Source organism: Mesoplodon mirus (genome assembly GCF_964341445.2).
Source record: "Mesoplodon mirus genome assembly, chromosome: 13".
Taxonomy (NCBI): domain Eukaryota; kingdom Metazoa; phylum Chordata; class Mammalia; order Artiodactyla; family Ziphiidae; genus Mesoplodon; species Mesoplodon mirus.
Genome location: NC_138989.1, coordinates 15,755,682 through 15,780,775, shown reverse-complemented (window position 1 = coordinate 15,780,775; position 25,094 = coordinate 15,755,682). Strand labels below are relative to the sequence as shown.

The window sequence follows — 25,094 nt, the reverse complement described above, 5'->3', positions numbered from 1 at the left end:
TTGGGTCTTCGTTTCTGTGTGAGGGGTTTCTCTAGTTGTGGCAAGCAGGGGCCACTCTTCATCGTGGTACACGGGCCTCTCACTATCGCGGCCTCTCTTGTTGCGGAGCACAGGCTCCAGATGCGCAGGCTCAGTAGTTGCAGCTCACAGGCCTAGTTGCTCCGTGGCATGTGGGATCCTCCCAGACCAGGCTCGAACCCGTGTCCCCTGCATTAGCAGGCAGATTCTCAGCCACTGTGCCACCAGGGAAGCCCCTTTTTTCTTTTTTTAATAAATTTATTTATTGATTGATTTTTGGCTGCATTGGGTCTTCATTGCTGCACGTGAGCTTTCTTTAGTTGCGGCGAGTGGGGGCTACTCTTTGTTGCGGTGCGTGGGCTTCTTATTGCTGTGGCTTCTCTTGTTGTGGAGCATGGGCTCTAGGCGCGCAGGCCTCAGTAGTTGCAGCACACGGGCTCAGTAGTTGTGGCTCATGGGCTCTAGAGCGCAGGCTCAGTAGTTGTGGCGCACGGGCTTAGTTGCTCCGCAGCATGTGGGATCTTCCCAGACCAGGGCTCAAACCCATGTCCCCTGCATTGGCAGATGGATTCTTAAACCATGGCACCACCAGGGAAGTCCTGGCAGGTGGATTCTTAACCACTGCACCGCTGGGGAAGTCCCTGATGTGGACCATCTTTAAAGTCTTTATTGAATTTGTTACAATATTACTTCTGTTTATGTTTTGGTTTTTTGGCCATGAGGCAAGTGGGATCCCAGCTTCCCAACCAGGGATCGAACCTGCACCCCTATGCATTGGAAGGCAATGTCTTAACCACTGGACCGCCAGGGAAGTCCCCAGGAAGGAGATCTCTAAGTGAAAACTGAGGGCAACTGCTAGAAGGGGGATGGATGCTGAGGGAGCACATTGCAAATATGTATTACACTTACTGAGTTTTTACTCACCTTCCAGGACACCACATTCTCCTGGTTTTCCTTCTCTCTCCCTGGCTGCTGCTTCTCAGTCTTCTTTGCTGATTCCTCCACCTTTAAATAATATTAGTATTCCAGGACTTGGTCTTTCCTTGGACCTCCTCTTTTCTCCATCTAAATTTGACTTTAAGTGTCATCTCAGTGTATATGACTTCCAAATTTATTGTCTTCAGCCTGGTGGTTCTCCTGATTACTAGACTTGCATGGCCAAAAACCTATGCAACATCTCCTCTAGGATGTCTCATAAGAACCTCAAACTCAACAACTTCAAAATCAAACTCAGTCTCTGAACAAAACCATGCTCCTTCCATAGTCTTCCCAATGCCATTAAGCGGCAACTCCATCCTTCCTCTTGTAGAGGTCCCAAACCTGGCGTCATCCTGGATTCCTCTCCTCTTCTCGTATCCCACATCCGATCTATCAACCAGTCCTGTCTGCTCCACATTTAAACCATTTCCAGATCTGAGCACTTCTTATACCTCCACTGCTGTCACCTGGGGCCAGCCACTGACAGTCATCTCTGGCCCTCCATCAGCTTGTTCTCAGTACAGTAGCCAGAGTGATTCTATTAAAGCCCAAGTCAGCTTGTCATTTCTGTTTACATGCCATTGGCTAAAGCAAGTCCATGGTTGGGCCCAGCACCCAAGGGGCAGGGAAACACACTTCTTCAGTGGAGGTCAGGGAAGGGAGGGAGCAAATATTTGCTGAATAATCATTTATTCTACCCTAGGGGCATTTGAAATTTCAGGATATGTTTATTGAATTCTGCTATGGGTCTAGGTATTGTAAGGAAAGATGAGGAATAAATCCTGTAGCTTGGTCCCTGATCTCAGAACAAAACAACCAGTGTTTATTGAGTTCTATTCTGTAGAGGCAGGCATGATTAATACACATAGAACGATCAAAGAAGGGATGAAGTATTAAATTGAACATGATCACATGCCAGCTTACGTGACATAGAGAGAAAATGCTGGTCTTGGTTAGTAAAGGAGTCCATGGTGGAGGCTGGAATGATGAGAAGTTCTTCCAGATCACTTAGGTACTTGACCTGGGCTAGAGAGAGAACAGGAGTAGTGTTTGGTCTTGTGGGGTAGAGAAGGCATTCAGGGCAAGGAGACCAGCATGAGCAAGGATGTGGACGGGGGAAGGAGGAGGGTTTGGGGGCACTTGTGGGAAACTGGTAGGGCTGGTGCAGGAGGAAAAGAAATTTCAGGGTTCAGAAGAGCTCTGGGCATGAATCTCAGTTAACCATTAATTAGTTAACTGAGATTGATTCCTTTATTGAGTATTCATTGAGCAGCCATTTTTTAATATTATTATTTTATTATATACTATATATCTATATTATAATTATATTTAATAAGCAATTATGTTATATATAATATACATATTATAATTATATGTAATATATTTTATATATTATGTATTGCACGTATTACGTTTTTTTAAAAATAAATTTATTTATTTATTTGTTTATTTTTGGCTGCGTTGGGTCTTCGTTGCTGCACTTGGGCTTGCTCTAGCTGCGGCGAGCCGGGGCTGCTCTTCGTTGCCATGAGCAGGCTTCTCATTGCGGTGCCTTCTGGTTGCGGAGCACAGGCTCTAGGCGTACGGGCTTCAGTAGTTGTAGCATGTGGTCTTGGTAGTTGTGGCTCTCAGGCTCTAGAGTGCAGGCTCAGTAGTTGTGGTGCGCGGGCTTAGTTTCCCCGCGGCATGTGGGATCTTCCTGGACCAGGGCTCAAACCTTTGTCCCCTGCATTGGCAGGTGGATTCTTAACCACTGCACCACCAGGGAAGCCCAGATCATTACTTTCTTTCCCTAAGAAATTAACCTGTTTTCTATGTTGGTTTTAATTTTACCACAACAAGGAAAAGCTCACTTCCCCGAACTTAATCTCTCCCTTTTGAACAATTAACTACTGGTGATTGCTTTTTTATTTTTTAAACCAGCTTTGCTTGTTTCCCTGTATTGTGATACAGTAGGAGAATGCCTTTTGTACTTTTAATTGGGTCAATAGTAATAATAAAAATCCCAATAATGATAATAAATATTATTTATAAGCACTTAAGTATCAGGCACTGTACTAATCTCTCTCTCTCTCTCCATATATATATATATCACAAAATCTTTGGCTCATTTCAGCAACCCTATAAAGTACATATCATGACTATTTGCCATATTACAGTTGAGGCTCAAAGATGTATTGTAGTTTGCCCAAGGTCACACAGCTAGGAAGAAGTAGAGAAAGATTCAGAGTCAGGTCCATCTGATGATCTTTTACCATTCCCTTAGGTGTGATGTCAGTATGCTTTATTTTTTGCCCTCATAGGGTAATGGACACTCCTGTCCATCTGTTCATCTATCCAATCATTTCATGAATATTTACTGAGTCCCATATGTGTTAGGCAGAGCGCTAGTGATACTGTGGTGCTTTGCCCAAATTTCATCTCCTCCCTAATGCTCACAATGATTTATTCCCATTTTAGGATTCTCTGAGGTGGGTATTCTTATTCAAGTGATTATTGAAGGAGAGTTCTCAAAAGAAGGGGAGTGAGAAAAACCGGAGAGGGCAGGAAAAATCTAAGCAGGGACATGGTCTCGAGTGGAGATAACTTCAGCCTGATCCTGCAGGAAACTCTGGAGCATATATTGCACCATGGAGTTGGTGCCATATTGAGACAAGGGGACCAACCTTCTGTACTACAGTGCCAGTCAGTTACTGATTTTGGGCTGCCCACGGGGGGGTTAAGGTAGCCTCCTGGGCAAGGTGGTTCCCATTTGGAGGACAATTCTTTAGAGAAGGGTGCATCTTTGAGCACTTAGCAGCCAACACTCACAGGAGCTGGGGGATGGGTGCACCCACCTGGTAAAGAGGTTCTGGGCAGGGCACCATCAGCATCCACTACCCTTCCTCTCTCTGTCTCCTGTTGTGCAGGTCAATTGGGCATGCAACTACTCTATAAACAATTGTTGGGGACTTCCCTTGTGGCACAGTGGTTAAGAATCCGCCTGCCAGTGCAGGGGGCACGGGTTTGAGCCCTCGTCCGGGAAGATCCCACATGCCGCGGAGCAGCTAAGCCTGTGCGCCACAGCTACTGAGCCTGCCCTCTAGAGCCCACGAGCCACAACTACTGAGCCCGCATGACAGAACTACTGAAGCCCGCGCACCTAGAGCCCGTGCACTGCAACAAGCGAAGCCACCACAGCGAGAAGCCCGCGCACCGGAATGAAGAGTAGCCCCCGCTCGCCGCAACTAGAGAAAGCCCGTGCGCAGCAACAAAGACCCAACGCAGCCAAAAATAAATAAAGAAATAAATAAATAAATAAATAGATTTATAAAAAACCAAAAAAACAATTTTTGGTGGCTCCTTCTGGCCCAGGCACTATTCTAGGCACTGGAGATTTTGGGGTGGGACAGATATAGTCCTTGCCGTCATTATTTCTCAGTCTGGGAGGGGGTGGAGGAGATAGACATTCAGCAGGTGATCATAATATAGTGGCTTCAGTTCCTGGGTGGGAAGTGATGGCTATGCTGACATCTGACTAGCCTGATGAAGTGGCAGGGTGAGCATGTATGAGGTGGGGGGTGGATATTCCGGGTGGAGGAAACGGGGTGATATGGGGGCTGCATCATCCCCAGCCTGCCTCTGTCCGTAGAGTTTTTACAGGTGTTTAGTGGGTAACTCAGATGACTGCTGCCCCTTGTCCTCTGGCTTCCGCCTCTGCTCATGTCGTTTCTGTTTTAACCTGTGGCAGCCTGGACATAAAACTCCACACCTCTTTGGGGAACAGGGAAGCTCCAGAGTCACAGAAAAGCACTGAGCACCGTGGGCTTTGCTGAAGATTTCGCAGTGCAATGGAGGTGGGGCTTGCATCATGCAAAACAGTACCAACAACTCAAAAAAAAGATCGCCATTGGACATTTCTGTTCTCCTCCTCAGAACGAGGATTGGATGCCCTCCTTGGGACTGGTTGCCATTGAGTTTCTTTTTTTTCAGTGGGTTGAGGGGTTCAGGCTTTTGACTCCTCCAACTCTTTCTTTCTTGAAGATTTATTTATTTTATTTATTTTTGGCTGTGTTGGGTCTTAGTTGTGCCATGTGGGATCTTCTTTGAGGCATGTGAGATCTTTCGTGGCACGCGGGCTTCTCTCTAGTTGTGGCATGTGGGCTCTAGTTGAGGCGCACCAGCTCAGTAGTTGTGGTGCGTGGGCTTAATTGCTCTGCGGCACGTGGTATCTTAGTTCCCTGACCAGGGATTGAATCCGTGTCCCCTGCATTGTAAGGTGGTTTCTTTACCACTGGATCACCAGGGAAGTCCCTCCAACTCTTTCTTAAAACCTCAAATCCAGCTCCTCACCTTTTCTTATGCCAAGCAATTCCACTCTGCCCCACACTGGGCTCAAGCTTACATGCTCCAAATCCATCACAGTGAATAAACCACACGGAGTCCTCCAGGTGATAGATCCCCCGCTCCTTGGAGGGTAAGGCCCATTTAGAATGCCTCTCCTGGAGTGGCTTATCGGCTTATACATCCAAACCACACACGATACAACACTGGGCGTATTGGTGCTCTGTCCCCTCCTGGGGCCATTGGGCAGTGCTTGGAGACTTTTTTGACTGTTATAACTGAGGAGGGTGGTGCTATGGGCATCTAGTAGGTAGAAGCCAGGGATACTGCTAGGGACCCTACAATGTACAGGACAGCCCCCTGTAACTGTCAGCTGGAGCATTTAGACAAGCGGGAGAGGGGAGAGGTGAAGTCCAAGAGGGAGGCAAGGGCCGGATCATGGGGGGCCTTGTAGGCCACAGTAAGGAGCTTACATTTAAAACTTGATCTATACGAATCACCTTCAAAATAGTGATTGTTAGTGGCGTTTAACTTTGTTTTCATAAGGAGTCATGCTTTCATTAAAAGACAGCAAATCTTTCTTTGTGTTTTGAGCTTGGAGACAGTGTTTCTCAAAGTTCAGAATTTATGAAGATCTCAAGACCCGGAATGAGCCCTCAGGTCCAACGCTTGGTTCAGGCAGGTGGCCCTTGGCAAGTTGTTTGAGATCTATTGGCTTCTCCCTCGAGACTCACATTGCATGTGCTTCTCTGATCTCTGATTTTCTGCCTGTGAGATGGCATTCAAATTCCAAGTCAAAACAAGAAGTAAGCATGATTTGCCCAAAGCACATGCTTCTCAGAGTAGCAGTGATGCTCATGTTTAAGGCCAATTAAAAAAATAAACGGTTTGAGTGGATGCCATCCACGTTGTTTTCTTTGTGATTCATATGATGAACTGGTTGAGTGTCTCCCTATGTGCACTATGTACTCCCCTGGTATATGAGATGATTTCTGATGGGATGTGAGATGATTTGGGGCTCCATGTTACATAACCTCATGACTCACATAGAGAAAAGTGTGTTCTCTTTCCAAAACGTTTTCAGTCCTCTGGTAATGGACACAATATCACTCGGGTGCTCTTGGCTCCCAGCACTGGCTGTAATCCCTTTCTTTAGCAAACAAACAGCAGGCCTCAGACTCAGAGTCGGGGCAGGTAACGGTGCTTGACTAGAAATTAATATCATGTTTTTTCCATTGTTTTTACATTTTTTCCTCCTTGCCGTTTGGTGAGTATTTGTTTTCCACTTATGGTAGTGATATATACAATCTTTGTTTACGGTAGAGGGGGTGATGGTGGAAATCCTTAAGATAATTTTATTTGAGTACATGAGTTGATTTAAGAAAAAATAGTATACAATAGACTAGATCAGGGGTCAGCAAACTTTTTCTATAAAGGGCCATAGTTACTCTAGCCAGACCTCTTTCCATATTACATTAGCTTTTCCATTTTCCTTTCTATTCAACCACTTCTTGTCACCATATCACACAACCATGATCAATAGCAAGATGGTGATGAAGTGAGCCTGAAGGCAGTTTTTATTTATCCTTCCAGGGGTCCACCTGGTTCTCTTACAGCCTTTGGATTCTTGGCATCTCATGATATAGATAGTAAGTACCTGCTAACTGGCATCATAATAATCCCTGATGGGTCTAGTTGGTGATGGCTTATTGGCAACAAGTGTGCTTCTTGAATCCATGCATGTCTTATCCCTGTGGCCAGATCCACACATACTGATTAACCATCCAAATTAATTAGATCCTATATAACAAAAGAGATGAAGGCTTCTATCTCTAATCAATCCCTAATCTAGTATTTGCCAAAATGTGTTCCACGGAACACTGATTTCTACAGGGATCTTCTTAAAAAATTTATTTTTATGCATTTATTTTATTTTTTCCTCTCATCTTTTAAATAATTGAAGTATCGTTGATGAACAGTATATGTTACAAGTGTACAGTATAGTGGTTCATAATGTTTAAAAGTTATACTCCAATTATAGTTATTTTAAAATATTGGCTATATTCCCTGTGTTGTACAATATATCCTTGTAGCTTATTTTATACCTAATAGTTTGTACTTCTTAGTCCCCTACCCTTATACTGCTCCTTCCCCCTTCCCTCTACCCACTGGTAACCACTAGTTTGTTCTCTATAGCTGTTGAGTCTGCTGCTTTTTTGTTATATTCACTAATTTGTTGTATTTTTTAGATTCCACATGTAGGTGATATCATACAGTATTTGTCTTTCTCTGTCTGACTTATTTCACTTAGCATAATGCCCTCCAAGTCCATCCATATTGCTGCAGATGGCAAAAATTTCCTTCTTTTTTATGGCTGAGTAGTATTCTAGTGTGTGTGTGTGTGTGTGTGTGTGTGTGTGTGTGTGTGTGTGTGTGTATCTCACATCTTCTTTATCCATTCATCTGTTGATGGGTACTTAGGTTGCTTCCATATCTTGGTAATTGCAAACAATGCTGCTATGAATGTTGCGGTGCATGTATCTTTTCGAATTAGTGTTTTTTGTTTTTTTGTTTTTAATATATACCCAGGAGTAGAATTGCTGGGTCATATGGTAGTTCGATTTTTAGTTTTTTGAGAAACCTCTGTACTGTTTTCCACAGTGGCTGCACCAATTTACATTCCTACCAGCAGTGTATGAGTGTTCTTTTTTCTCCACATCCTCACTAATATTTGTTATTTGTGTTCTTTTTGATGATAGCCATTCTGACGGGTGAGGTGATATCTCATTGTGGTTTTGATTTGCATTTCCCTGATGATTAGTGATGTTAAGCATCTTCTCATGTGCCTGCTGGCCATCTACATTTCCTCTTTGGAAAAATGTCTATTCAGTTCTTCTGCCCTTTTTAAAATCAGCTTGTTTGTTTTTTTGATGTTGAGTTGTATGGGCTGTTTATATATGTTGGATAGTAAATCCCTTATGGGTCGTATTATTTGCAAATATCTTCTCCCATTCAGTAGATTGTCTTTGCATTTTGTCAACGGTTTCCTTTGCTGTGCAAAAGCTTTTAAGTTTAATTTGGTCCCATTTATTTATTTTTGCTTTTAATTCTCTTGCTTTAGGAGATATATCCAAAAAATATTAGATATTTTTATTTTAAAATATTTATGTCAAAGAGTGTTCTATGTTTTCCTTTAGGAGTTTTATGGTATCTGGTCTTACATTTAAGTCTTTAATCCATTTTGAGTTTTTTATTTATTTATTTATTTATTTATTTATTTATTTATTTATTTATTTATTTATTTTTGCTGTACGCGGGCCTCTCACTGTTGTGGCCTCTCCCGTTGCGGAGCACAGGCTCCGGACGCACAGGCTCAGCGGCCATGGCTCACGGGCCCAGCCGCTCCGCGGCATATGGGATCCTCCCAGACTGGGGCACGAACCCGTATCCCCTGCATCAGCAGGCGGACTCTCAACCACTGCGCCACCAGGGAGGCCCTTGAGTTTATTTTTGTATATGGTGTTAGAGAATGTTCTAATTTCATTGAGTTACATGTAGCTGTCCAGTTTTCCCAGCACCACTTGTTGAAGAGACTCTACAGGGATCTTGATAGTTGATAACCCCAAAAGGATTTCATAATCAAAAAAAGCCTGGAAAACATTGGGTTAAGCAGGGTTGTTTACTGCAGGACTTCTCAGAACCTTTAATACATTAATGGTGCTGTGAGGCTCCAAGAGGGGGTTAGCAAATTAGGTGGGGAATTGCCCCGCCTAATTTGACCCACAGGACTCTTATTTTTAACACCACGTCTCACAGGACCGGTGTTTTGGGGAATGGGTATCTGGAAATGCTCCCTGAATCATCTATTCAAGTATCCCAGAGAGAGAATGCCACATATTGCCATAGTGCCCTATGTTGAGATGAGGAGATGTGAGATGTTAGAGAAAGTGCCACCTGTCATCAGTGTATCAAGGAGGAGAATATGGGTGAGCTTGGCAGCCTTTTCTGTTAAATGCAGGAAAACTCCTCTTGATGGGTGCCACCCTCCCTAAGCACTGGCATATTGTTAGTTTTAAGGAGACCAGATGGTAAGTGATCACAGCCTTTAGGGAGCAAGACTGATCTAGTTTAACCATCCTGCCCTACTCCCACCCCCACCCTTACTTAATAGCTGTGTGTCTATGGGCAATTGCTTTAACCTCTCTGAGCCTATGTTAAGAAACTGATCTCAAGGCAAGAATTTCTCTGCAAGTGGTGTATTTGGGAGGTGCCAGAAGAGTATGGGAGTGGCACCAGGAAGGGAAGGTGGCCAGTATGGGGGCAGCATTAAGTTGGTCTCCAGAGTGGACCAGGGGAGTGGTATGTAAAAGTCTACCTCCTTGGTGGGGGTGGGACTGATGCCCTGGCACTTCCCCCTCTGCTTGCTGGCCAGAGAGGCTTCTGTGGTTCTGTCAAAGATGCAGATATTGGCAGCTGGAAATGGCTGGAGGACACAGAAGGGCTAAGGCCCGAGGGTCAGCTCCAGTCCCATGACCAGATCCGTGAGGATGGGACCCAGAAGCACTCAGCGTGGTGCCTGGTGACAGTGATAACATCTACCGGTTGTTAAGTACTGACTGTTGTGCCAGGCACACGATTGAGTCCTCACAACGGCTCAAGCAGCTCTGGGCAATTATCTCCATTTTACATTTGAGGAAATGGAATCTCAGAGAGGTTCAGTAATACATCAGGGGTCACACAGCTGGGGAATAGTGGAGCAGGGGCTCAAAGTGAGGCTCTGGCTAAAGGCTGTGACCTTAACCACTGCACCACACACAGCCTCATTACACATGAGACAGATGCACATTAGTTGTCTTCCTCTTCATTTCCCTTTTCTCTTTCTACCTTCTTTCCTCCTCTCCCTCCTTCTTCTCCCTCCCTCTCTTCCCTCCCTCTTCTCATGATAGTTATCCTGGGACGCTCAATGCCCGATACATATTTTTTGAATTGAATGGCATCCCAGTTTGGAGCAGTAGATGGTTAGTTCACTAAATGTTGATTGAATCAGCTGTCAGAGAAATCTGAGTTGCATGCAAGTTCTGCTGGAGGTAGGGGATTGTGGCCACAGAATTTAATACCCTTTGCAAATCTCGCTAACTTCCTGAAATTCTCTGAGGGGCGGGGAGCGGAGGAGCATGAAGAATGATGAACATGACAAGTGGGAATCCTTTAGTCTCCAGTGTCTCCTTCTCAGTGCTCTAAATTTTCTCTCCTTTTCTTTGCCAGTTTCTCCCTCTCATCTTTAACATCCTCCCTCCCCCCAGCTTCCCAGCGTCGATGGTGGAAAAAATAACTGCAGTATAAATGCAGTCGTTCTTAATGGGGCATTTATGTGTCTGGGGCATGGAAAGTGGCTGGATCACATTGAACAGTCAAACACTGAGAAACTTGGTTAAGAATGAGGTCTGGGTACAGTTAAATTAGAGCATGTTTCTGTTTTCTGTACATTTAGAGTTGTTTGACTATAAATCTACTAATCAGACATGATAAATGTCTGGTTGCAGCCATGGGCTAGCATTTGCATCAGAGAAAGCAAATTTTGAAAAGGTCACCATTTAATTTTTTGCCTTTTGCCGCCAGCCTGCATCTCAGTTCTATTAAACTCAAAGCTACACAGTAAATTTACTGCTTGCTTGTTTACTTTTCTCTGGTGAGCATCTTTCAGGATTCTAGCTACTGCTTGAAACAGCATGCTTTAAGTGACCTTGATCAGAGAGGGATGTTAGATGTTTTTGAATGTGGAAGTTAGACCCTTAATCTCAGAGAAAGGCTAGAAATTGTGGAGCTCTGTGATTATATTGTTAAAAGACAGATGAGTGGATTCTTGTATGGACTGAGACGTGATAAAGTACAGCTGCCTTCATTCATTCACTCATTCATTCAACCAGGGTCAGGGGAGCACATAACATAGCCAGGCACTAAGCAGTCTACATTTATCATTAACTCTGTTAACCTTTGCAGTAACCCTACACATAGGTTCTAATATTATTCTTATTTTCTAGGTGAGGAAGTGGAGGCACAGAGAGATTAAGTGACTTGCCCAAGGTTGCACAGCCAGTAAGTGATGGAGCTGTGTCTCGAACCCAGGGTGTTTGGCTTCCAAGCACGTGCTCTTCCCTGCTGCTTGCTTAATGCAGGAGATGCAGTAATGAATGAGACAGCATCTGCTCTAAAGGATCTCACCTTCTTTGTATAAATAACAAACACAGCATTTAAATCCTTGCATATGTAATTCCAGTAACTATCATTTGTTTCGTACCTACTGTATGCTAGGCACAACACTTCACATTTACTACATTTTTCTATTCCTTACAATAACCCAACGAGGTAGGAATTTTCATCTCTATCCAGCAAATGAGGAAACTGAAGCTCAGAGAGGTTAAATTAAATTAAAAGCCATACATTTAGAGAGGTGCTAGCTTTAGCAAATAAAAACATAGGCTACTTGGTTAAATTTGAACTTCTAATGGCAGATCATTTTTAAGTACAAGTATGTTGCATGAAATATTTTGAGGTATACTTATAGTAAAGAATTATTTGTTGTTTATCTAAAATCCAGTTTAACTGGGTGTCTTGTATTTTGTCCGACAATCCTACACATTGAGTATGTGGTGATATTGGCATTCCGTCTCGGGTCTTTCTTTTTTTAATTGAAGTATAGTTGATTTACAAAGTTGTGTTAGTTTCTGGTGTACAGCAAAGTGATTCAGTTATATATATATATATTTTTTCTTTTTCATATTCTTTTCCATTATGGTTTATTACAGAATATTGAATATAGTTCCCTGTGCTATACTGTAGGACCTTGTTGTTATCCCAGGTCTCTCTGATTCTAAATTTTTCAGTTGGCCAATTGAAGTCAAGAAGAGTGACGTCAAATGTGGTTTTAACCTTGAGCTTCACTAGTTGCTTTAGTCCACAATTACCTGTAAATATTGATAGAGCAGAAAATGATAATAATGATAGAAATAGTAATAATAATACACAAATTCACTACTTATTATGAGTCAGGCACTATTCTGAGATTTTCAGTTGTTTAACTCATTTAATCCTCACACCAATTCCATGAGGTATGTTCTATTATTATCCCCATTTTCTAGCAGTGGTTTTCACTTGGGAGTGATTTTGCCCCCAGGGGACATTTGGCAATGTCTGGAGGCATGTTTTGGTCTTCTCAAGTGAGGGGTGCTTCTAGCATCTAGTGGGTACATGCCAGGGATGTTGCTAAACATCCTACAATGAACAGGACAGCCCCTCCCCGACCACCAAGACTTACCTGGCCCAAAATGTCAATAGTTCCAAGCTTGATAAATCCTGTACTAGAAGAGCTTGAGGCACAAAGAGGTTTGGTAACTTGCCCAGACCTGTGCAGCTAGTTAGTAGCCAGGGTGAGATTTGAACCTAGGCAGCCGGCTTCTAGGATCTGGGCACTTTACCCAATTTACAGGTGAGGATGGAGAGGCTCAGGAAGATTGGAATACCAAGGTCCTACAGCCAGTCAGTAGCAAGGATGGAACCACAGCTCATGTATCTTGATTCCTAATTCATTACTCTCCCTACCCCCAAATTCCATTATCTATAATTTCCCAACTAGTAATTCCCAGCATTTATGTGTTTGTGTTGTATTTCAAAGTAGAATTTAAAGTTGATCCATTTTTTGTTTGATCCATTTGTTGATCCATTCATTTCAGCCAACATTTCCCAAGCACCTACTCTGTGCTCACCCCTGCTTGGGAAGTGAAGATACAAAGACAAGACGTAGTTTCCACCACATGGGGCTTAAAATCCAGGCACACGTTCATTTCAGTTTAAAATTCTATGATTCTAGGCTTATTTGCATTCATGTTTGTTTTAGGCTGGATTTTCCCAGAAGCATGCCCTGAGATAAAGATTTGGAACAGGTGGTTTATTTGGGAGGTGGTCTCAGGAAACACAGGTCGGGGGGTTGGGATGTGAGAGGAAGTTGGTAAAGGGTGAGGTGTTAAGCCTGATACCATCTTAGGTGATTGGAGCTTGGACCTCAGTTCTGCAGGGGAACTCTGGGAGACACCATAGAACATAAGCCTCAGAGTTATTCCATCTGAGGAACGAGGAAGCTGGGGTATGTATCCTCCAACACAACCTCTCGTTGACTGACTGGGCTACTCTTGACACATTAAGTCCCTTTCACTTCTGACCTGCCCTGTAAATGGGCCAAGAGGAGCCCTCAGGTACAGAGTCACAAGGGCATGCTGTCCGATGAGTCCCTGGGGATATGGATAAGCACTGACAGTCTCTGATACAGTGGGCAACAAACATTGACTGAACACCGGCTATGAGCCACGGACTTTCCAACATTGGCTCATTCTTCTGAACTCCATCAAAAATCCTCAAATCACCATCTCCAACAGTTTGTTTTCAATCCTTACTCATTCTCGTCTTTAGCTGCTGTCTAGGTGAGGTGAATATACACAAAAAACCTACATGAGTCGGGGAAGAGGCTCACTCTCCACTAGAGTAGATAGGTAAAAGTCTGGTGCTACCCTGAGTAACTGGGGCTTACCACAAGGAGGGACCCTGTTTGAAAATAAAGTCAGCACAGAGAAAAGCAGAATCATGATCTGGGGAGAGAACAAGCCTTGATCATATCATTTGAGTGCCTGGATCCAGCTTTACCTGAAGCAAAAGACTTCTGGTCATTTTATTTACCAGAAACAATAAATTCTCATTTGTGTTTTTTGGGGGGTTTGTTCAGATATAACCTAAAGTGTTGTGACCCATAAATCAAGCATGGAGATATTGTGAGAGTTGCAGTAATGAAGGTTTCGAGGCCCAGAGTTTGAAATGATTGTTACTGGATCAAACCACAAGGTATCACTAATTTTAATGTCACCCTTGATTGTTTTGATGCCATAACAAAGGGTCATATTTTCTAATATCAGTATGTATGAGTTTCTGCCTCATTTGAAGTTAGTGCCCTTGGTTTCATTAAATGTCTGCTGCTTTCTTTGGTTTTGCCAAACTACATTTTTATCTGTGTGGCTTCTTCTAGATTCTCTTGTTATAGATCATCCAAGCACTTTCAGGGTCTACTCAGTTTATTGTCAGAAAGCCTGTTTTTCTCTGAAAGGTGTGCATTAAATGCTTGAGCAAAGCACTTGAACTGTGTTTTAAGACTTTTATCACAACTGAAAAAAAAATTCTGCAAGCAGTGCTTGAACTAAATTGGGATCGCACTTTTGAAGAGGCAGGTGTAGGATGTTTCAAGGCAGAGAGAGCTCTCCTCTGCAAATTTCATTTTTCCACTCCAGCTGGAGCTTGAATTACCATCCTTGGGGGCAAATCACATCTGGTTTGGATTTCATAGTATGGCTTTTAAGTATCTTCGCAGAATCGTTCAAAGATTGCAATTGCTTCCAGTAGATCTGATTCATAAGTTCATGGCTGCAACAGCTGCTCTCTGAATCAATTTGTAAATAGGAGTGGGGTTTTGAATGGAGGGAGCAGACAGCCTGTGGACAGTCGAGGGAGGCAGTTTTATAGAAGAGTGGTGGATACAAGGGCATCCACCCCCAGTTTGGATCCCAGCTCTGCCACTAGCTGGGAGATCCTGGACAATTTTCATATTGTCTCTGAGCTTCACCTTCCTCTCTGTAAAATGAGGTTGATAACAGTCCCTGCCTCATGGGTTACTGTGAAGATTAAATTTGATAACAAATGTACAGTACTTAGCCCTGTGGCAGACTTGTGGTTCTGTGTGCTGTGGGTACATAGTAAATGCTCAACAAAAAGGTAGCTGTTTGTATCAATTAGGATGCTTTTACTGGGACAAAAAAATTCCTGATTCAACTGATTTAAACAATAAGAAAATTTTATTATCTCAAGTAACAGTGACTCCAAGATTAGTTCAGTACCTTGTCCTGAATTGGCCCTTCACCAAGGACCAATGTCCTTCTCATATGTCTTCTCTGCCATCCTAATGTCTTAATATGTCAGCAGTCCTAATGGTCACAAGATGGCTCTCCCAGTTCTAGATGTCATTTTCAGATGCAATTTAATGTCCAGTCATGGAATAAGTTCCATTTTCTTTTGTGTGTGTCTCTTTTTTTAAAAATTAATTTTTATTGGCATATATTTGCTTTACAATGTTGTGCTAGCTTCTACTGCACAGCAAAATGAATCAGCCATATATATACATATATCCCCTCCCTTTTGGATTTCCCTCACATTTAGGACACCACAGTGCATTAAGTAGAGTCCCCTGTGCTATACAGTATGTTCCCCTCAGTTGTCTATTTTATGCATAGTATCAAGAGTGTATATATGTCAGTCCCAATCTCCCAATTCCTCCCACCCCACGCCTTTCCTCCTTGGTGTCCATATATTTGTTCTCTATGTCTGTCTCTATTTCTGCTTTGCAAATCAGGTCTGTGTGTCTCTCTTTTTTTTTTTTTTTGAGTTTGAATTTTATTTATTTATTTATTTTTAACATCTTCATTGGAGTATAATTGCTTCACAATGGTGTGTTAGTTTCTGCTTTATAACACAGTGAATCAGCTATACATATACATATATCCCCATATCCCCTCCCTCTTGGGTCTCCCTCCCACCCTCCCTATCCCACCCCTCTAGGTGATCACAAAGCACCGAGCTGATCTCCCTGTGTGATGTAGCTGCTTCCCACTAGCTATCTGTTTTACATTTGGTAGTGTATATATGTCCATGCCACTCTCTCACTTCGTCCCAGCTTACCCTTCCCCCTCCCTGTGTCCTCAAGTCTATTCTCATCTGTGTCTTTATTCCTGTCCTGCCCCTAGGTTCTTCATAACTTTTCTTTTTTAGATTCCATATATATATATATGTGTTAGCATACGGTATTTGTTTTTCTCTTTCTGACTTACTTCACTCTGTATGACAGACTCTAGGTCTATCCACCTCATTACAAATAGCTCAATTTCATTTCTTTTTATGGCTGAGTAATATTCCATTGTACATATGTGCCACATCTTCTTTATCCATTCATCTGTCGATGGACACTTAGGTTGCTTCTGTGTCCTGGCTATTGTAAATACAGCTGCAATGAATATTGTGGTCCATGACTCTTTTTGAATTATGGTTTTCTCAGGGTATATGCCCAGTACTGGGCATTGCTGGGTCATATGGTAGTTCTATTTGTAGTTTTTTAAGGAACCTCCATACTTTTTTCCATAGTGGCTGTATCAATTTACATCCCCACCAACAATGCAAGAGTGTTCCCTTTTCTCCACACCGTCTCCAGCATTTATTGTTTGTAGATTTTTTGATGATGGCCAGTCTGACTGGTGTGAGGGGATATCTCATTGTAGTTTTGATATGCATTTCTCTAGTAATTAGTGATGTTGAGCATTCTTTCATGTGTTTGTTGGCAATCTGTATATCTTCTTTGGAGAAATGTCTATTTAGGTCTTCTGCCCATTTTTGGATTGGGTTGTTTGTTTTTTTGATATGGAGCTGCATGAGCTGCTTGTATATTTTGGAGATTAATCCTTTGTCAGTTGCTTCATTTGCAAATATTTTCTCCCATTCTGAGGGTTGTCTTTTCATCTTGTTTATGGTTATGTGCAAAAGCTTTCAAGTTTCATTAGGTCCCATTTGTTTATTTTTGTTTTTCCATTTCTCTAGCAGGTGGGTCAAAAAGGATCTTGCTGTGATTTATGTCATAGAGCATTCTGCCTGTTTTCCTCTAAGAGTTTGATAGTGTCTGGCCTTACATTTAGGTCTTTAATCCATTCTGAGTTTATTTTTGTGTATGGTATTTGGGAGTGTTCTAATTTCATTCTTTTACATGTAGCTGTCCAGTTTTCCCAGCACGACTTATTGAAGAGGCTGTCTTTTCTCCATTGTATATTCTTGCCTCCTTTATCAAAGATAAGGTGACCATATGTGCGTGGGTTTATTTCTGGGCTTTCTATCCTGTTCCATTGATCTGTATTTCTGTTTTTGTGCCAGTACCATACTGTCTTGATTACTGTAGCTTTGTAGTATAGTCTGAAGTCAGGGAGCCTGATTCCTCCAGCTCCGTTTTTCTTTCTCAAGATTGCGCTTTGGCTGTTTGGGGTCTTTTGTGTTTCCATACAAATTGTGAAATGTTTTGTTCTATCTCTGTGAAAAATGCCATTGGTAGTTTGATAGGGATTGCATTGAATCTGTAGATTGCTTTGGGTAGTAGAGTCATTTTCACAATGTTGATTCTTCCAATCCAAGAACATGGTATATCTCTCCATCTGTTTGTATCATCTTTAATTTCTTTCATCAGTGTCTTATAGTTTTCTGCCTACAGGTCTTTTGTCTCCTTAGGTAGGTTTATTCCTAGGTATTTTATTCTTTTTGTTGCAGTGGTAAATGGGTGTGTTTCCTTAATTTCTCTTTCAGATTTTTCATCATTAGTGTATAGGAATGCAAGAGATTTCTGTGCATTAATTTTGTATCCTGCTACTTTACCAAATTCATTGATTAGCTCTAGTATTTTTCTGGTAGCATCTTTAGGATTCTCTCTCTATAGTATCATGTCATTGGCAGACAGTGACAGTTTTACTTGTTCTTTTCTGATTTGGATTCCTTTTATTTCTTTTTCTTCTCTGATTGTTGTGGCTAAAACTTCCAAAACTATGTTGAATAATAGTGGTGAGAATGGGCAACTGTGTCTTGTTCCTGATCTTAGAGGAAATGGTTTCAGTTATTCCCATTGAGAATGATGTTGGCGGTGGGTTTGTCATATACGGCCTTTATTATGTCGAGGTAAGTTTCCTCTGTGCCTACTTTCTGGAGAGTTTTTATCATAAACGGGTGTTGAATTTTGTGAAAAGCTTTTTCTGCATCTATTGAGATTATCATATGGTTTTTACCTTTCAATTTGTTAATATGGTGTGTCACATTAATTTGCGTATACTGATGAATCCTTTCATTCCTGGGATAAACCCCACTTGATCGTGGTGTATGATCCTTTTAATGTGCCACTGGATTCTGTTTGCTAGCATTTTGTTGAGGATTTTTGCATCTGTGTTCATCAGTGATACTGGCCTGTAGTTTTCATTTTTTGTGACATCTTTGCCTGGTTTTGGTATCAGGGTGATGGTGGCCTCGTAGAATGAGTTTGGGAGTGTTCCTCCCTCTGCTATATTTTGGAAGAGTTTGAGAAGGATACGTGGCTAGCTCTTCTCTAAATGTTTGATAGAATTCGCCTGTGAAGCCATCTGGTCCTGAACTTTTGTTTGTTGGAAAATTTCTAATCACAGTTTCAATTTCAGTGCCTGTGATTGGTCTGTTTATATATTCTATTTCTTCCTGGTTCAGTCTCAGAACGTTGTGCTTTTCTAAGAATTTGTCCATTTCTAACAGGTTGTCTATTTTATTGGCATATAGTTGCTTGTAGTATCTCTAATGAGCCTTTGTATTTCTGTGGTGTCAGTTGTTACTTTTCCTTTTTCATTTCTAATTCTGTTGATTTGAGTGTTCTCCCATTTTTTCTTGATGAGTCTGGCTAATGGTTTATCAATTTTGTTTATCTTCTCAAAGAACCAGCTTTTAGTTCATTGATCTTTGCTATTGTTTCCTTCATTTCTTTTTATTTCTGATCTGATCTTTATAATTTCTTTCCTTCTGCTAACTTTGGGGGTTTTTTTGTTCTTCTTTCTCTAATCACTTTAGGTGTAAGGTTAGGTTGTTTATTTGAGGTTTTTCTTGTTTCTTGAGGTAGGATTGTACTGCTATAAACTTCCCTCTTTGAACTGCTTTTGCTGCATCCCATAGGTTTTGGGTCATTGTGTTTTCATTTTCATTTGTTTCTAGGTATTTTTTAATTTCCTCTTTGATTTCTTCAGTGATCTCTTGGTTATTTAGTAGCATGTTGTTTAACCTCCATGTGTTTGTATTTTTTACAGTTTTTTCCCCCTGTAATTGATATCTAGTCTCCATAGCATTGTGGTCAGAATAGATACTTGATACGATTTCAGTTTTCTTAAATGTACCAAGTCTTGATTTGTGACCCAAGTTATGATCTATCCTGGAGAATGTTCCACGAGCACTTGGGAAGATGGTGTATTCTGTTGTTTTTGGATGGAATGTCCTATAAATATCAATTAAGTCCATCTTTTTTAATGTGTCATGTAAAGCTTGTGTTTCCTTATTTACTTTCATGTTGGATGATCTGTCCATTGGTGAAAGTGGGATGTTCAAGTCCCCTACTATTACTGTGTTACTGTCAGTTTCCCCTTTTATGGCTATTAGCATTTGCCTTATGTATGGAGGTGCTCCTATGTTGGGTGCATAAATATTTACAACTGTTATATCTTCTTGTTGGATTGATCCCTTGATCATTATATAGTGTCCTTCTTTGTCTCTTGTAATAGTCTTTATTTTAAAGTCTGTTTTGTCTGATATGAGAATTGCTACTCCAGCTTTCTTTTGGTTTCCATTTGCATGGAATATCTTTTTCCATCCCCTCACTTCCAGTCTGTATGTATCCCTAGGTCTGAAGTGGGTCTCTTGTAGACAGCTTATATATTGGTCTTGTTTTTGTATCCATTCAACCAGTCTGTGTCTTTTGGTTGGAACATTTAATCTATTTACATTTAAGGTAATTATCGATGTGTATGTTCCTATTACCATTTTCTTAATTGTTTTGGGTTTGTTATTGTAGTTCTTTCCCTTCTCTTGTGTTTCTTGCCTAGAGAAGTTCCTTTAGCATTCGTTGTAAAGCTGGTTTGGTGGTGCTGAATTCTCTTAGATTTTGCTTGTCTGTAAAGGTTTTAATTTCTCCATCTAATCTGATTGAGATCCTTGCTGGGTAGAGTAATCTTGGTTGTAGGTTTTTCCCTGTCATTACTTTAAATATGTCCTGCCACTGCCTTCTGGCTTGCAGAGTTTCTGCTGAAAGATTAGCTGTTAACCTTATGAGGATTCCCTTGTGTGTTACTTGTTGCTTTTCCCTTGCTGCTTTTAATATTTTTTTCTTTGTATTTAATTTTTGATAGTTGATTAATATGTGTCTCGGCATGTTTCTCCTTGGATTCATCCTGTATGGGACTCTCTGTGCTTCCTGGACTTGATTGACTATTTCCTTTCCCATATTAGGGAATTTTTCAACTCTAATCTCTTCAAATATTTTCTCAGTCCCTTTCTTTTTCTCTTCTTCTGGGATCCCTATAATTCTAATGTTGGTGCGTTTAATATTGTCCCAGAGGTCTCTGAGACTGTCCTCAATTTTTTCATTCTTTTTTCTTTATTCTGCTCTGCGGTAGTTATTTCCACTGTTTTATCTTCCAGATCACTTCTCTGTTCTTCTGCCTCAGTTATTCTGCTGTTGATTACTTCTAGAGAATTTTTAATTTCATTTATTGTGTTGTTCGTCATTGTTTGTTTGCTCTTTAGTTCTTCTAGGTTCTTGTTAAACGTTTCTTATATTTTCTCCATTCTGTTTCCAAGATTTGGGATCATCTTTACTATCATTACTCTGAATTCTTTTTCAGGTGGACTGCCTATTTCCTCTTCATTTGTTTTTTTCTGGTGGGTTTTACCTTGCTCCTTCATCTGGTGGGTTTTTACCTTGCTGCATATTTCTCTATCTTCTCATTTTGTTTAACTTACTGTGTTTGGGGTCTCCTTTTCGCAGGCTGAAGGTTCGTAGTTCCCATTGTTTTTGGTGTCTGCCCCCAGTGGGTAAGGTTGGTTCAGTGGTTTGTCTAGGCTTCCTGGTGGAGGGGACTGGTGCCTGTGTTCTGGTGGATGAGGCTGGATCTTGTCTTTCTGGTGGACAGGACCACGTCTGGTGGTATGTCATGGGGTGTCTGTGAACTTATGATTTTAGGCATCCTCTCTGCTAATGGGTGGGGTTGTGTTCCTGTCTTGCTAGTTGTTTGGCCTGGGGTGCCCAGCGCTGGACCTTGCTGGCGTTGAGTGGAGCTGGGTCTTATTGTTGAGACAGAGAGCTCTCGCCAATTGATATTATGTGGGGCTGGGAGGTCTCTGATGGTCCAATGTCCTGAACTTGGCTCTCCCACCTCTGAGGTTCAGACCTGACACCCCACCAGGACACCAAGACCCTGTCAGCCAACGGCTTTTAGGAAGTCTGAGGTCTTCTACTGGCGTGCAGTAGGTGTTCAGTAGGAGTTGTTCCACGTGTAGATTTATTTTTGATGTATTTGTGGGGAGGAAGGTGATCTCCACATCTTACTTCTCTGCCATCTTGAAGTGTAATTTCACATATTCTCCTTATAGTGTGATTTTGATGCCCTTTCCGTTGAGTGGCAGTATCTGTGTTCTTTCCTTTTGAATCTGGGCAAGCTTGAGACTGTGGTAGGGTGAAACCATATGACTTTTGAGGTGACTTGTCCAGGTTTCCACAGCTAATAAACAGTGGCAGAACTGGAATTTGATGCTAGGACTGGCCCAGGACCTTGATTCTGGGAGTGTCAACAGGTACACTTCCTCTCTGGGGGCTGAACTGCCTCAAAAAACCTGAGACAAAGTAAATTGTGAGCTGTGTCATCCACCCTGCAAAGAATATTTGTTAATCTGAGACACATAGTTCGAATGCTTTAATCACAATATCATATGTTTCAGACAGCAGCAGGACCATTGCAATATGACCTAGTTATGGATGCCTTAAGGATAAAGCCTCATGTGATCAAGGAGCTTGGGTTTAAAATTTTGTTAACATAAGGATCCAGCCACTCCCCTTGTACTTCATTACTGTATGAGTTCCCTATGGCTTCTGTAACAAATGACCATGAACTTAGTAACTCAAAACAACACAAGTTTATTCTCCTAAATCCTGGAGGTCAGGAGAACGAAATCAAGGACTTACTGAAGACTTAAATCAAGGTGTTAGCAGGGCTTGTTCATTCTGTAGGATCCAGGGGAGAATCCATTCCTTGTCTCTGCCAGCTGCTAGAGGCTGCTCCTGGCCCCTTCCTTCATCTTTAAAGCCAGCAATACAGCATCTTCTCTTCTCTATGACTTCCTGCCTCCCTCTTATGAGGGCCTTTGTAATTACATTGGGTTCACCTAAAAAATCCAGGTAGATTTTCTTTCCATCTCAAGATCCTTAACTTAATCGTATCTGTGAAGTCCTTTTGCCATATAAGGTAACATATCTATAGGTTCCACAGATTAGGATGTTGACATCTTTGGGGAAGTGGGGTCATTATTCACCCTACTGCAATTACCCAGAATTCTTCAAAAGCCTGTTGGATGGATCAGGTTTCCATTTGAGAATCCATCTGTGCCAGTTCAGGTCCTGCAAGAAGCAGATATTAGGAGAGAATTACAGGGGTGAGTGCCTGTGAAGGATGAAGAAGAGAGGGAGCTGGAATAGAGTGTGATGTGGGTCTGACACATATGAAAAGGGAGGGGCAGGAAGGAGAGCTGGATAGGAAGAGCTGAGACCCCAGTGCAGCCTGAGAAGGTCTCAGCCCGGCTGATGGGGAGCCCCAGAGCAAGGATCGCCCTTTAAGGAGTCCCATGTCTATCCTGAGTGGCCCAGCTGTACCACCCTTGCCGTGCTCAGTCAGAGATTGGGAGCAACCCTGGGAAAGTGGGTGTTTAGGATCTCTGGAAGCAGCTGGAGGCTGTCAGCCAGTCACACTCTTTGCAGCAGGGAGATCTGAGCTGTGCTGTCTCATGGCCCCCACATCACCAGACAGGTTAAGGGAGCTTCCCTCTTTTCTGCTTTAAAACAATCAAGTGCAAGGTGAGGTCTGACAGTTTGAATTATCCTTGTCCAGGCATGAGAAATGATACTCGCTGGAGAGTTGAAGGGTCAAAGGAACCAGCTGCTTACTAGGTGTGTGACTTTGGAAAAGTGACCTCTCCTCTCTGAGCCTCCATTTTCTCATATTCATTCCACTTTAGATATTCATTGTTTGCTGATTGTCTGCCAGATGCCACCTGAGGGGCCTGAGACTTGGCAGGGAACAAGACAGACACAGTCCGTGTCCTCACTTCGCTGATGGCTGGTGAGAGTCCCAACTTGCAGGGTTGTTCTGATGACAAATGAGGAGATCATTCTGTAAATGGCCAGGTCTTAACTGCATGATCCCCTTTGCTAACACCGGAGGGTTTCACAGCCCATAATTTTGGGAACTACTAATTCTTTTGGGCCACAGGACACTCTGAAGTGTGCATTTAGCCACAGATTAGGTTTGGTTCGTCTGGAGCCCAGAATACACCAAAAATCCAGGAGTCTGAGTGTATTATACTTGTGCAAACCAGTTTTTTTTTTTTTTCCTGGCTCAAAAACCCAAATTTCATGCTTAATGAATGGAAGTTGTGCTTCCCTTGGCCTGTCTTTCCTGAGGATGTCTCTTTAAAATCTGTTCCATTTCACCAGTACTCTATTATTACACCACTTTAAGCCATTTTTTGGTTAAGAATGTGGGTTCTGGAACAAGACTGTCTATATTTGAACCCCTCCTCTGCCACTTATTGGCCCTGTGACCTTGGAGGCAAGTAGCTTAGTCTCTCTGTGCCTCAGTTTGTAATCTGTAAAATGGGGACAATAAAGGTAACTACCTCATAGGATTGTTGTATTTATTCACTTTGTACTGAACACCTACTATGTGATGGATGTCTTATTCTCAGTGCTGGAGACAGCAGTGAATAAAACAGGCAGATGTTCTAATGGGAGTGACAGGCAGTAAACAAGTAAATGATATAATATGACAGGTGGGATATGTGCCATAAAGCAAAATAAACCAGAATAATGGGACTAGAGAGGAAGGGTGCTACTTTAGCTCAGGTAATCAGGGAAGACCTCTCCAAGGAGGTGACATTTGAGTAGAGACCTGGGCAAAGTGAGCCATGTGGATGTGTATCTGGGGGAAGAGCATTTCAGGCAGAGGGAATGGCAAGTGCAAAGGTCCTGAGGTAGCAAAGAGTTTGAGGAACAGCAAGGAGGGTAGTGCAGGTAGAACAGAGTGAATGAGCAAAGGTTTAGGTGAGTTAATAAAAGTCAAGTGCTTGGAACAGTGCCTGGCACAATAGCAAATGCATCAATGTTAATTGTTGTCATTGTTATTATTATTGCCATGAGTCTTCAGAGTAGAAAACTCATATTGGGGGGGAAACCTAGGCTATGTATTTTCCTGATATTACAAAATATATTAAAAATAAATTTAGTTTTCTTCTAAGTTGACAGGAATATATATTCCTTTATACATACATATGTGTGATTGTGTTTGTGTGTGCATTTATATACATATATGTAATCATTGTAAGTAATTTTCAAAATACAGATGAGAGAACATATGGAAACAACCACTGTTAATGTTTTAGTATATTTCCCACTGGTATTTTTACGTGCTTAGTTTTCCATTTATCACAATTATAATCACTACGTATACTGTATGCAATTCTGTTTTTTTACTTGACCTGATGACATAAATATTTCCCATGATACAAATGTATCACAAACATAATTTGTTAGGGCTGAATAATGTCCTGCTGACTGTAAAATGCCAACCCATTCTGCAGTTAATGGACATTTAGGCTGGTTTTCGTTTTTCTCTATATGCATAATGTGCATTATGTTTTTTTCCCCTTTATACTCAGGGTTGTTTCCTTAGTTGACATTTTCAAATATGAAATTGCTGATTCAAAATTCTAGATGGTTGGTTCTTCACTTATAGAAATTTAAAACCTACAGTGTTTATTTGCGGGGTTCTTTGATATGGAGTGAATCAGATCTCTTGGTAGACTTCAGATAGTGCTACATTTCATTT

The 25,094-nt window shown here is 41.8% G+C and overlaps 1 protein-coding gene across 4 annotated transcripts in view; it reads left to right on the top strand.

The window, feature by feature from the left end:
• Positions 1 to 25,094, top strand: part of RPH3A (rabphilin 3A) — a 301,610-nt gene that overhangs the window by 46,187 nt on the left and 230,329 nt on the right. The window contains exon 2 of one of the 4 annotated variants that reach the window (XM_082641650.1): positions 23,227 to 23,330. The exons of the other annotated variants lie outside the window; for them this stretch is intronic. The gene's annotated coding sequence lies outside the window, so the exon portion shown is untranslated. The remainder of the gene's footprint in view (positions 1 to 23,226; positions 23,331 to 25,094) is intronic. 4 annotated transcript variants of the gene reach the window in all.